This window comes from Piliocolobus tephrosceles, unplaced genomic scaffold (genome assembly GCF_002776525.5).
Source record: "Piliocolobus tephrosceles isolate RC106 unplaced genomic scaffold, ASM277652v3 unscaffolded_32123, whole genome shotgun sequence".
NCBI lineage: Eukaryota > Metazoa > Chordata > Mammalia > Primates > Cercopithecidae > Piliocolobus > Piliocolobus tephrosceles.
In genome coordinates, this window is record NW_022315559.1 from 1 (window position 1) to 11,126 (window position 11,126).

Sequence of the window (11,126 nt, forward strand, 5' to 3'; positions counted from 1 at the left end):
AAAACATTACAGTATTAGGACATAAAAGTAGAAACACCTGAAATTAAAGCTAATTTTTAAAAAAACTAATTAAAATTCATGTTCTTGTAAATAATCAGTTTTTCAAATGTGGATACCACTATGGACATTATTAACTCAAATATTTCCATAATATTTGAAAAATAAACATTGGGGAGATGAGACTATGAATATGTCAACTATTGAAATATTCATTTTAATATAGTTGAACTGTAAAATTACCTGCTCTCAATGTTTGTTTATTCCTCCATTCTAAAGCTTTATTTGGAACAGAGTTTTGCATTTCAATGGCAGGCTAAATGGGTTTAGAAGAAAAATGATTAATAATGAATGTACACAGAATACATAGTTAAAAAATAATTCAAGATAAAATTATAAAACTCAATACCTCAAAGTCAGAGGGCTTTTCAGTAGACTCTAAAGCAAAAGAGATTTATTATCAGTCATAGGTAAATATAACAAAACCAACCACAAATGAACTCAGTGATAGTATCTAACTGAGTCCTCTTGCTCAGCTTTGAGAATGATTCCTTTAGATTTAGGAGATTTTCTTTTGTTTGTTACTTTAGGACACTCACATGACAGAAATACACTGAAGAAACTAGGAATCTAGGGTTCATCAAACATGCATTTAAGATTTCAAAAGTGAGAATGTGTTTTGTATGCAAAATGTGTTGATATTAATATGTATATGCTGAGTGATGAAAGCATAAATGATTTTTGATAGAGGAGCAAATCATGAACCTGAAAAAATAAATGTCAAAGCTGAACATAGAATCCTACACCATATGTTTAATGAAATACATTAGAATAATTTATAGCATTACATTCATCATGTTCTTTAATTTGTCCTACAATTGAGATGGTACACCGTTATGATGAGAGTTCAGCTGAATGCAGAACTGACATCTCATCACTGAACGTGTTACAAATTGATCAGCTTGAATATTTACTTAGGGGATAATACTAAATAAAATATTCATTGTTTTCCATATCCATGTGGTGTAATCATATGCCTACATTTCTGTATCCTCTAGTTTATCCTCAGAAATTTTCTTGATTCATTCATATAAAAAATATATACAAAATTCATTTAAAAGTTTGTGTAATGAGCTTTCAATATTGGCACATTTATTTGAAAATTTATGGCAACATACTTATTACATACAAATAATATTTTATATTTTTAAATCAGAAAAATACTTATTTAAAAAAAATTTAGAATTCAAGTAATAAATTCAGTATTTTTTTGTTTCTAAAAATTAGTCTGCTTTATTAAGTGTCTAATGGATTTTTATAGAACAACAATTTTACCAAAACAATTTGCTCATTAAAAATAAAGCCAATGCTCTTAGATTCAAATATCTCTCATTTGAATAGTTAATATCAACAAAATATATACCTTTTATGCCTGATAGTAATAGAGAAAACTAAAAAGTCACCATAGTTTACTCCAATTCTAGTAACCCTCCGCTTCTGGTAGTCTCTGGAGTACCCAAAATCTAATCTTCTGGAGTGCAAATATTGTAAATGCATCTGAAGTGAATTCACTCAAATTTCCTATTCAGAAACTCCAAGGTTGCCTGGCTATCTTCTTTCTTGCCCTGTTTCCTGCCTCACAACCCCTCTTTCTTAGCCAAAATAATGTCCGCATCTGTGGTCTTGATTTTGCCCATTCAACATCTTTTAAAATCAATTTTCCCAACACTTCCTTTCTCTTTGATTAGGAATAGTATCTGACACCTGTAATTATTATTGCTTTACCTCTTTTTCCCCTCTGGCCAGAAACAGATGCAGAAATAAAAGCAATATAATGCTTTCCCTTGACCCTGTTATGTCTTGATCTTCTATCCAATTGCCCTTCTTCCAGATTTTTCCAAAGGAAAGGCTATTCTCTTGCTACTTAAGAGTGAGGTCCAAGGACCACCAGCAACAGCATCACTTGAGAACTTATTAAAAATGCCAGAATCCCAAGTCTGCTGAATCACAACGTGCACTGTTAAAAAGGTATTCAGCTGATTTTATAAAGTGTGAAAACTTCTGGTCTATACTGAGTGTATATGACAAATTATATACAGGCATGACTGTGCCAATATGCTTATATTCACCAGATATAAGACAACTCTTATATTGAGAGTTGCAGATAAAAGACAACTCTCTATGGTCAGTTGCTTCCATCCCTAATGCCTTCCCATCAGTGAGAAAGACAGGAGTGATAACATGTTTGCTGTAATTCCCTGGCAAATTTTGGAAATAGAAGGTCACTTTTTATTCTTCCCAGCTTTCTAACCATGCTCTATCTTTCTCTAAAGAATTATTTTATTTTACCATTCTCCATCATATAAACCTGCTTCTTGTTCCCTCATGTACTCCCTGTCTTCCTCAGTCTTCATTCCCTCTTTTACTCCTTTCCTCAGGTATATTGAATTTAAACTAATAATTCAGCTCTTTTTTTTGACACTCTCAATATAATCTGTTGCTAACACCTGAGAAGACATGTAACTTTCACTCCTTTTGTCCTTCCATGCTAGGCATTTAAAAAATAATTTTCTTTGGCTGTCAGAGTATATCAGTCCTCATGCTTTTAGACAAATAATTGGTCAAATGATATTTTAAATAAAAAATGGTTCTTACCTTCTATTTTGCCATTTATTGTCTTTATTTCTTTTTGATATGTAGCCTCAGGTAAACACACATAATTCTGTGTATCACTCACAGAGATAATCTGTTAAAGATAATATCAATAAATAATTTCTTTTTTTTTACTATTTTTTTGTTTTGTTTTTTCCTGAGACAAAGCCTCACAGGGTTGCCCCGTGGTATGATCTAGGCTCACTGCAACTTCCGGCTCCCATGACCAAGTGATTCTCCTGCCTCACAGTCATGAGTAGCTGGGACGACAGGCATTAGCCACCACACCTGACTAAATTTTTGTATTTTTAATAGAGACAGGATTTCACCATGTTGGCTAGGCTAGTCTCCAACACCTGACCTTAAGTGATCTGCCCACATTGCCCTCCCAAAATACTGGGATTACAGGTGTGAGACACCATAGCCTGCCTCAATAAATAATTTCCATTTAAAAATAATAATAACAAGCATCATATTTTTTTATTTAAACTCTTTTTAAAACAAATTTTTTTACTCTAAAGGTAATTAGATTTAAGGCTGTTCACATATTGAAAACCAAAACATTTCAAGAGAAAACCTCAAATACTCTCTGTAAATCATGCTTATCTTTTATCTTCATGTGACTACTGACCGGGTTACTGAGCAAAGAAAATAAATCATATTCCCAAAAAAATTCAATCGTGTGCATATTTCAAAAAGAATTAAATTCAAAGTATCTGCCTTACACTGTAGTCCTTGCAAAAAATAACAGGGCATTTCAAACAAAATACAACAGAATTAAACATTTGACATATGCATAATTACAGATTTTTTGTTAAAAACTATGCACCACATGGAGAGAATTTTCAGGGTATGTCATGCAGAGTAGGAATAGAATTCTGTAAAAGGTGTTTCATTTAGGAAAACAAAGGCTTAAGATAATAAGAATAAATTTGACAAGTTTTTTTTGCTGATAAAGAACTGCTTGAATAAAAGATTCATAAGGAAAACATATTTTTGTTATTTTTAAATGAAAGCAAACAATCATTAGATAAAGTATGCAATTCATTCTTAAGACATAACTTCAAAAAAGTAGAGCAAGCCTTCATAAAGAGAGAAAAATAAAAGCATGTAATCATGAAACATCTAACATGTGCCAGACACGTATTTGCAGATTTTTCTTCACCTTAGAATAATGAGGATGATGATGATGTTGGTGGTTACCCCACTTTCTGCTTCCTAGTCATTCTAGGTTGTTAAGAACAAAATGATGAACAAATATGTTCCACTGTTCTCTCTGTTCGGAATGTCTTCCTCCTAAACTTTCATATGGCATACTCTTCATCTTTGAGATGGAGATTAAATGGCAGTTTCAGAAAGATCAACTCTGACCATAGAATTCCACTGCCACTCCCATACCCATGCTAATTATAAAGTTCTTCAATTTTCTCTAACCAAACATTCTCTGTTTTGTTTTTAAGGAAAATTTATAATGACTTATAAGTGTTTTTTTGTTGTTGCTTTTGGTTTTTTTGTTTTCTTTTGTTTTGTTTTTGAGATGGAGTCTTTCAAGTCCTAGGCATTATCATTTCAAGTTCCAAGGTGAACAAGACTAAGACTTCACTTTAAACTCTTTCTCCCTGAATCCAATTAGAGCTTTTGTACATCTGGATATACACAGAATCATGTATTTGCCCATAAATGAACAGAGAGAAATTATTCAGCTTTTAGACAAACTCAATTTTAACTCAAATAGATTCCTAGTGCCTTCTAAGCCTTATTTTCTTTTGTCCTATTCTATATTGGCTTCAAAATTAATCCTGCAAATTAGCAGAATTGCACTATGCAGTTATTATCTACTTGGCACGATTATGAAGGATGTTCTGATAAATGTCAGAAAATAAATTCTTTTTCTTTTTCTTTTTTTTTCTTTTTTTTTTTTTTTTTTTTTTTTTTTTTTTTTTTTTTTTTTTTTTTTGCTTTTCTTTGAGATGGATTCTCACTCTGTCACCCAGGCTGGAGTGCAGTGGCGTGATCTTGGCTCACTTCAAGCTCTGCCTCCTGGGTTCACACCATTCTTCTGCCTCAGCCTCCCGAGTAGCTGGGACTACAGGCACACACCACCAAACCTGGCTAATGTTTTTGTATTTTTAGTAGAGACTGTTTCACCATGTTAGCCAGGATGGTCTCAATCTCCTGACCTCATGATCACCCACCTTACGGACACATGCAGAGGTGAGAGTATAAAGTCAAATCACCTTTTTATGTTTTAAGATTACTCATTACTTAAGTTTTAAAATAGCAACAACAACAACAATACACATACCTCAGAATCTGAAGATGATTTTGTATCTTCTTTTTGTCCTGATTCTGATGTGGGTATCTTATCTACAAAATGTTATTCACACACACATATATGAGAACATTTATTACTGTAAATTGGAATACCATATAAAAATCTATTGCCATTTATGAACATTTCAAAAATAAACAGCAAAAATAGAATTTCAGAATTGAAGCAGGTTCAGTAAAAAGAATTGATAGCATGAAGAAAGATATCAGAAAGTTTTTTTTTAATAGCCATTGTATTTTGGTCTATAAAATTGTTTTGTAAATCATAGTACTTAAGCATAGAAAGATTTTCAGAGATATTCACTAATGTACCACTTCTATTATTTTGGTATAAAAATAAAATTGTCATTACTTGTTTGATCTTGTGGAGCTTGTTCAATAATGCCAATATCATTTTCTTGTTGTCCAGTTACTGTCTTTGTTGCTTCCTCCTATTACAAACAATAAACAAAAGCAACAATAACAAAAAAAAAAACTTCAGAAAAAAATTGTATTTATTCACTCACACAATTTATCGGTAAGACAAAAGAGAACAACAACAAGAAAAAAACATACACTGTATCTATCAAATCATAGGCACTATCCTGGGAGAAGCAGAAAATATACATGGAAGATAGATTCTGGCCTATATTCAAGAAATGGTAGAGATATGTGAAAACAAAAAAAGAACAGCAAAGTATAATTCACCAGTTCTACAATTTAAGTCAATAAAATTCATAAGGGTACAAAGGAGAGAACAATGAGTTTTACCTGAAAAGCATAGAAAATGCTGCCATAATGGGGCCATATTTGGAAGGACAGGTAAAGTGCAGAGTCAGGATACAAAGACTCTAGGTACAACAGCATGTGCAAAATAATAAGGCATGAAACAACATGGCAACTGAGGGATGCTGAAGTGATGTGGTAAAACTGGAACACAGTCAGAGGATATGAGTTGAAGAGATAAAAAATGGGACCAAACCATGTAAGATATGTGTCACGCTAGAATGTGAACTTAACCCTTCATGTAATGGGTATCCGCTCAATATGCAGATGAGTTACATCATTACAAATATATTTTAGAAAGGTGACCCTTCCAGCGATGTAAAGATAGATGAACATGGGGAGATGGGGCAAAACTAGAAAGGAGTACTTCAAAATTATAGGTAGAGGGTTAATTACGGTAATAAGATATGGAAAATTATAAGAAGGTAGATAATACAAATTTTGGTGTGTGACTGGCTTGGTGACCTGGAGCAGGTTTGAAGTACAGGATGTGGGGGACGGTTGAAATCAGGTTGAAGTGTTTGAGCAGTTCATGGCTACTTCCTAGATGTTATTTACTAGGATGGGGAAACCAGATGACTGAGTATATTACAAAGAGTCAGAAAAGAGGCAGAAAAAGAATTAAAATGATGCTTTCAGTTTGAGATCTATAAGATTTGAGGCATCCAAGGGGCTTGGAAGAAAGATCTGGATAAATACATTTGGATTATGAGTAGATAATCTACATGGGGAGAATTACATAGTGATAAGAAAATCAATATTTACAAGATAATGTAAATGGGTAGAATTAAGCAACACAAATCTATGCAGACTGTTGAAATTTTGAAAATGAAATTAAAGGAGAGAGAAAAATGTGAGATTAGGTTTGTAAGTTATATATTTCCAAACTTGTTCCAAGAATATAATTTTATTGATATAGGTAAATATTTCTGATATATTATTGCAATAGGCATCTTTGAATTGAATGAAAACATTTACTTCTAAAACAACAAGATTCTGTAAAACAACCTTTATAAAAACCTTGAAATTTTTAATTGTGCAAGAGAAATGCTTACCTATAGAATTATGAGGCATTTTTAAGTACTACTATAAAGTGAGACAGAAATGTGAAACCCTAGTTCAAAATTCACATGCTTTTATTATGTTCCTCTAAACAATATAATACTAGCTCAAATTGCCTATTTACACCATATAAGATGGCAGTTTAAAATTATAAGACCTTCCAACACTATGTTGAATAGGAGTGGTGAGAGAGGGCATCCCTGTCTTGTGCCAGATTTCAAAGGGAATTTTTCCAGTTTTTGCCCATTCAGTATGATATTAGCTGTGGGTTTGTCATAAATAGCTCTTAGTATTTTGAGGTACGTTCCATCAATACCGAATTTATTGAGCGTTTTTAGCATGAAGGGCTGTTGAATTTTGTCCAAAGCCTTTTCTGCATCTATTGAGATAATCATGTGGTTCTTGTCTTTGGTTCTGTTTATATGCTGGATTACATTGATTGATTTGCGAATGTTGAACCAGCCTTGCATCCCAGGGATGAAGCCCACTTGATCATGGTGGATAAGCTTTTTGATGTGCTGCTGAATCCGGTTTGCCAGTATTTTATTGAGGATTTTTGCATCGATGTTCATCAGGGAGATTGGTCTAAAATTCTCTTTTTTTGTTGTGTCTCTGCCAGGCTTTGGTATCAGGATGATGCTGGCCTCATAAAATGAGTTAGGGAGGATTCCCTCTTTTTCTATTGATTGGAATAGTTTCAGAAGGAATGGTACCAGCTCCTCCTTGTACTTCTGGTAGAATTCAGCTGTGAATCCATCTGGTCCTGGGCTTTTTTTGGTGGGTAGGCTATTAATTGTTGCCTCAATTTCAGAGCCTGCTATTGGTCTATTCAGGGATTCAACTTCTTCCTGGCTTAGTCTTGGGAGAGTGTAAGTGTCCAGGAAATTATCCATTTCTTCTAGATTTTCTAGTTGATTTGCGTAGAGGTGTTTATAGTATTCTCTGATGGTAGTTTGTATTTCTGTGGGGTCGGTGGTGATATCCCCTTTATCATTTTTTATTGCATCTATTTGATTCCTCTCTCTTTTCTTCTTTATTAGTCTTGCTAGCGGTCTGTCAATTTTGTTGATCTTTTCAAAAAACCAACTCCTGGATTCATTGATTTTTTGGAGGGTTTTTTGTGTCTCTATCTCCTTCAGTTCTGTTCTGATCTTAGTTATTTCTTGCCTTCTGCTAGCTTTTGAATGTGTTTGCTCTTGCCTCTCTAGTTCTTTTAATTGTGATGTTAGAGTGTCAATTTTAGATCTTTCCTGCTTTCTCTTGTGGGCATTTACTGCTATAAATTTCCCTCTACACACTGCTTTCAATGTGTCCCAGAGATTCTGGTATGTTGTATCTTTGTTCTCATTGGTTTCAAAGAACATCTTTATTTCTGCTTTCATTTCGTTATGTACCCAGTAGTCATTCAGGAGCAGGTTGTTCACTTTCCATGTAGTTGAGCGGTTTTCATTGAGTTTCTTAGTCCTGAGTCCTAGTTTGATTGCACTGTTGTCTGAGAGACAGTTTGTTATAATTTCTGTTCTTTTACATTTGCTGAGAAGTGCTTTACTTCCAATTATGTGGTCAATTTTGGAATAAGTGCGATGTGGTGCTGAGAAGAATGTATATTCTGTTGACTTGGGGTGGAGAGTTCTATAGATGTCTATTAGGTCCGCTTGGTGCAGAGATGAGTTCAATTCCTGGATATCCTTGTTAACTTTCTGTCTCATTGATCTGTCTAATGTTGACAGTGGAGTGTTGAAGTCTCCCATTATTATTGTATGGGAGTCTAAGTCTCTTTGTAAGTCTCTAAGGACTTGCTTTATGAATCTGGGTGCTCCTGTATTGGGTGCATATATATTTAGGATAGTTAGCTCTTCCTGTTGGATTGATCCCTTTACCATTATGTAATGGCCTTCTTTGTCTCTTTTGATCTTTGATGGTTTAAAGTCTGTTTTATCAGAGACTAGGATTGCAAGCCCTGCTTTTTTTTGTTCTCCATTTGCTTGGTAGATCTTCCTCCATCCCTTTATTTTGAGCCTATGTATGTCTCTGCATGTGAGATGGGTCTCCTGAAGACAGCAGACTGATGGGTCTTGACTCTTTATCCAGTTTGCCAGTCTGTGTCTTTTGATTGGAGCATTTAGTCCATTGACATTTAAGGTTAATATTGTTATGTGTGAACTTGATCCTGCCATTATGATATTAACTGGTTATTTTGCTCATTAGTTGATGCAGTTTCTTCCTAGCCTCGATGGTCTTTACATTTTGGCATGTTTTTGCAATGGCTGGTACCTGTTGTTCCTTTCCATGTTTAGGGCTTCCTTCAGGGTCTCTTGTAAGGCAGGCCTGGTGGTGACAAAATCTCTAAGCATTTGCTTATCTGTAAAGAATTTTATTTCTCCTTCACTTATGAAACTTAGTTTGGCTGGATATGAAATTCTGGGTTTAAAATTCTTTTCTTTAAGAATGTTGAATATTGGCCCCCACTCTCTTCTGGCTTGTAGAGTTTCTGCCGAGAGATCTGCTGTCAGTCTGATGGGCTTCCCTTTTGGGTAACCCGACCTTTCTCTCTGGCTGCCCTTCAGATTTTTTCCTTCATTTCAACTTTGGTGAATCTGGCAATTATGTGTCTTGGAGTTGCTCTTCTGGAGGAGTATCTTTGTGGCGTTCTCTGTATTTCCTGAATTTGAATGTTGGCCTGGCCTGCTAGGTTGGGGAAGTTCTCCTGGATGATATCCTGTAGAGTGTTTTCCAATTTGGTTCCATTTTCCCCCTCACTTTCAGGCACCCCAATCAGACGTAGATTTGGTCTTTTTACATAATCCCATACTTCTTGCAGGCTTTGTTCATTTCTTTTTCTTCTTTTTTATTTTGGTTTCTCTTCTCGCTTCATTTCATTCATTTGATCCTCAATCGCTGATACTCTTTCTTCCAGTTGATCGAGTCGGTTACTGAAGCTTGTGCATTTGTCACGTATTTCTCGTGTCATGGTTTTCATCTCTGTCATTTCGTTTATGACCTTCTCTGCATTAATTAGTCTAGCTGTCAATTCTTCCACTTTTTTTTCAAGATTTTTAGTTTCTTTGCGCTGGGTACGTAATTCCTCCTTTAGCTCTGAGAGGTTTGATGGACTGAAGCCTTCTTCTCTCATCTCGTCAAAGTCATTCTCTGACCAACTTTGATCCGTTGCTGGCGATGGGCTGTGCTCCTTTGCAGGGGGAGATGCGCTCTTATTTTTTGAATTTCCAACTTTTCTGCCCTGCTTTTTCCCCATCTTTGTGGTTTTATCTGTGTTTGGTCTTTGATGATGGTGACGTACTGATGGGGTTTTGGTATAGGTGTCCTTCCTGTTTGATAGTTTTCCTTCTGACAGTCAGGACCCTCAGCTATAGGTCTGTTGGAGATTGCTTGAGGTCCACTCCAGACCCTGTTTGTCTGGGTATCAGCAGCAGAGGTTGCAGAAGATAGAATATTGCTGAACAGCGAGTGCACCTGTCTGATTCTTGCTTTGGAAGCTTCCTCTCAGGGGTGTACTCCACCCTGTGAGGTGTGGGGTGTCAGACTACCCCTAGTGGGGGATGTCTCCCAGTTAGGCTACTCAGGGGTCAGGGACCCACTTGAGCAGGCAGACTGCCCCTTCTCAGATCTCAACCTCCGTGTTGGGAGATCCCCTGCTCTCTTCAAAGCTGTCAGACAGAGTCGTTCGCGTTTCACAGGCTTCTACTCCTTTAGCTGAGCCCTGTCCCCAGAGGCGCAGTCTACAGAGACAGGCAGGTTTCCTTGAGCTGCTGTGAGCTCCACCCAGTTCCAGCTTCCCAGCGGCTTTAGTTACCTACTTAAGCCTCAGCGATGGCGGGCGCCCCTCCCCCAGCCTCGCTGCTGCCTTGCGGTTAGATTGCCGCAGACTGCTGTGTTAGCAAGGAGAGAGGCTCCGTGGGCGTGGGACCCTCCTGGCCAGGTGTGGGATACAATCTCCGGTGTGCCGGTGTTACAGCGCAGTATTGGGGTGGGAGTTACCCGATTTTCCAGGTGATGTGTGTCTCAGTTCCCCTGGCTAGGAAAAGGGACTCCCTTCCCCCTCGCGCTTCCCAGGTGAGGCGATGCCTCGCCCTGCTTCAGCTCTCGCTGGTCGGGCTGCAGCAGCTGACCAGCACCGATTGTCCGGCACTCCCGAGTGAGATGACCCCAGTACCTCAGTTGAAAATGCAGAAATCGCCGGTCTTCTGTGTCGCTCGCGCTGGGAGTTGGAGACTGAAGCTGCTCCTATTCGGCCATCTTGCTCCGCCCCCCTACTGTAATGTTTTGTATTGGGAATGTCTGTATGACTTAAAGATTCA

The 11,126-nt window shown here is 36.6% G+C and overlaps 1 long non-coding RNA gene across 1 annotated transcript; it reads right to left on the reverse strand.

Moving 5' to 3' along the window:
* Positions 1–235: 235 nt before the first annotated feature.
* Positions 236–5,476, reverse strand: LOC113222592. The gene is made up of 5 exons (XR_003308467.1): positions 5,333–5,476; positions 4,955–5,016; positions 2,653–2,743; positions 407–435; positions 236–313 (listed from the first exon to the last, which is right to left on the reverse strand). It is a non-coding gene; the product is annotated as an uncharacterized LOC113222592 (long non-coding RNA).
* Between the last annotated feature and the right edge of the window lie 5,650 nt (positions 5,477–11,126).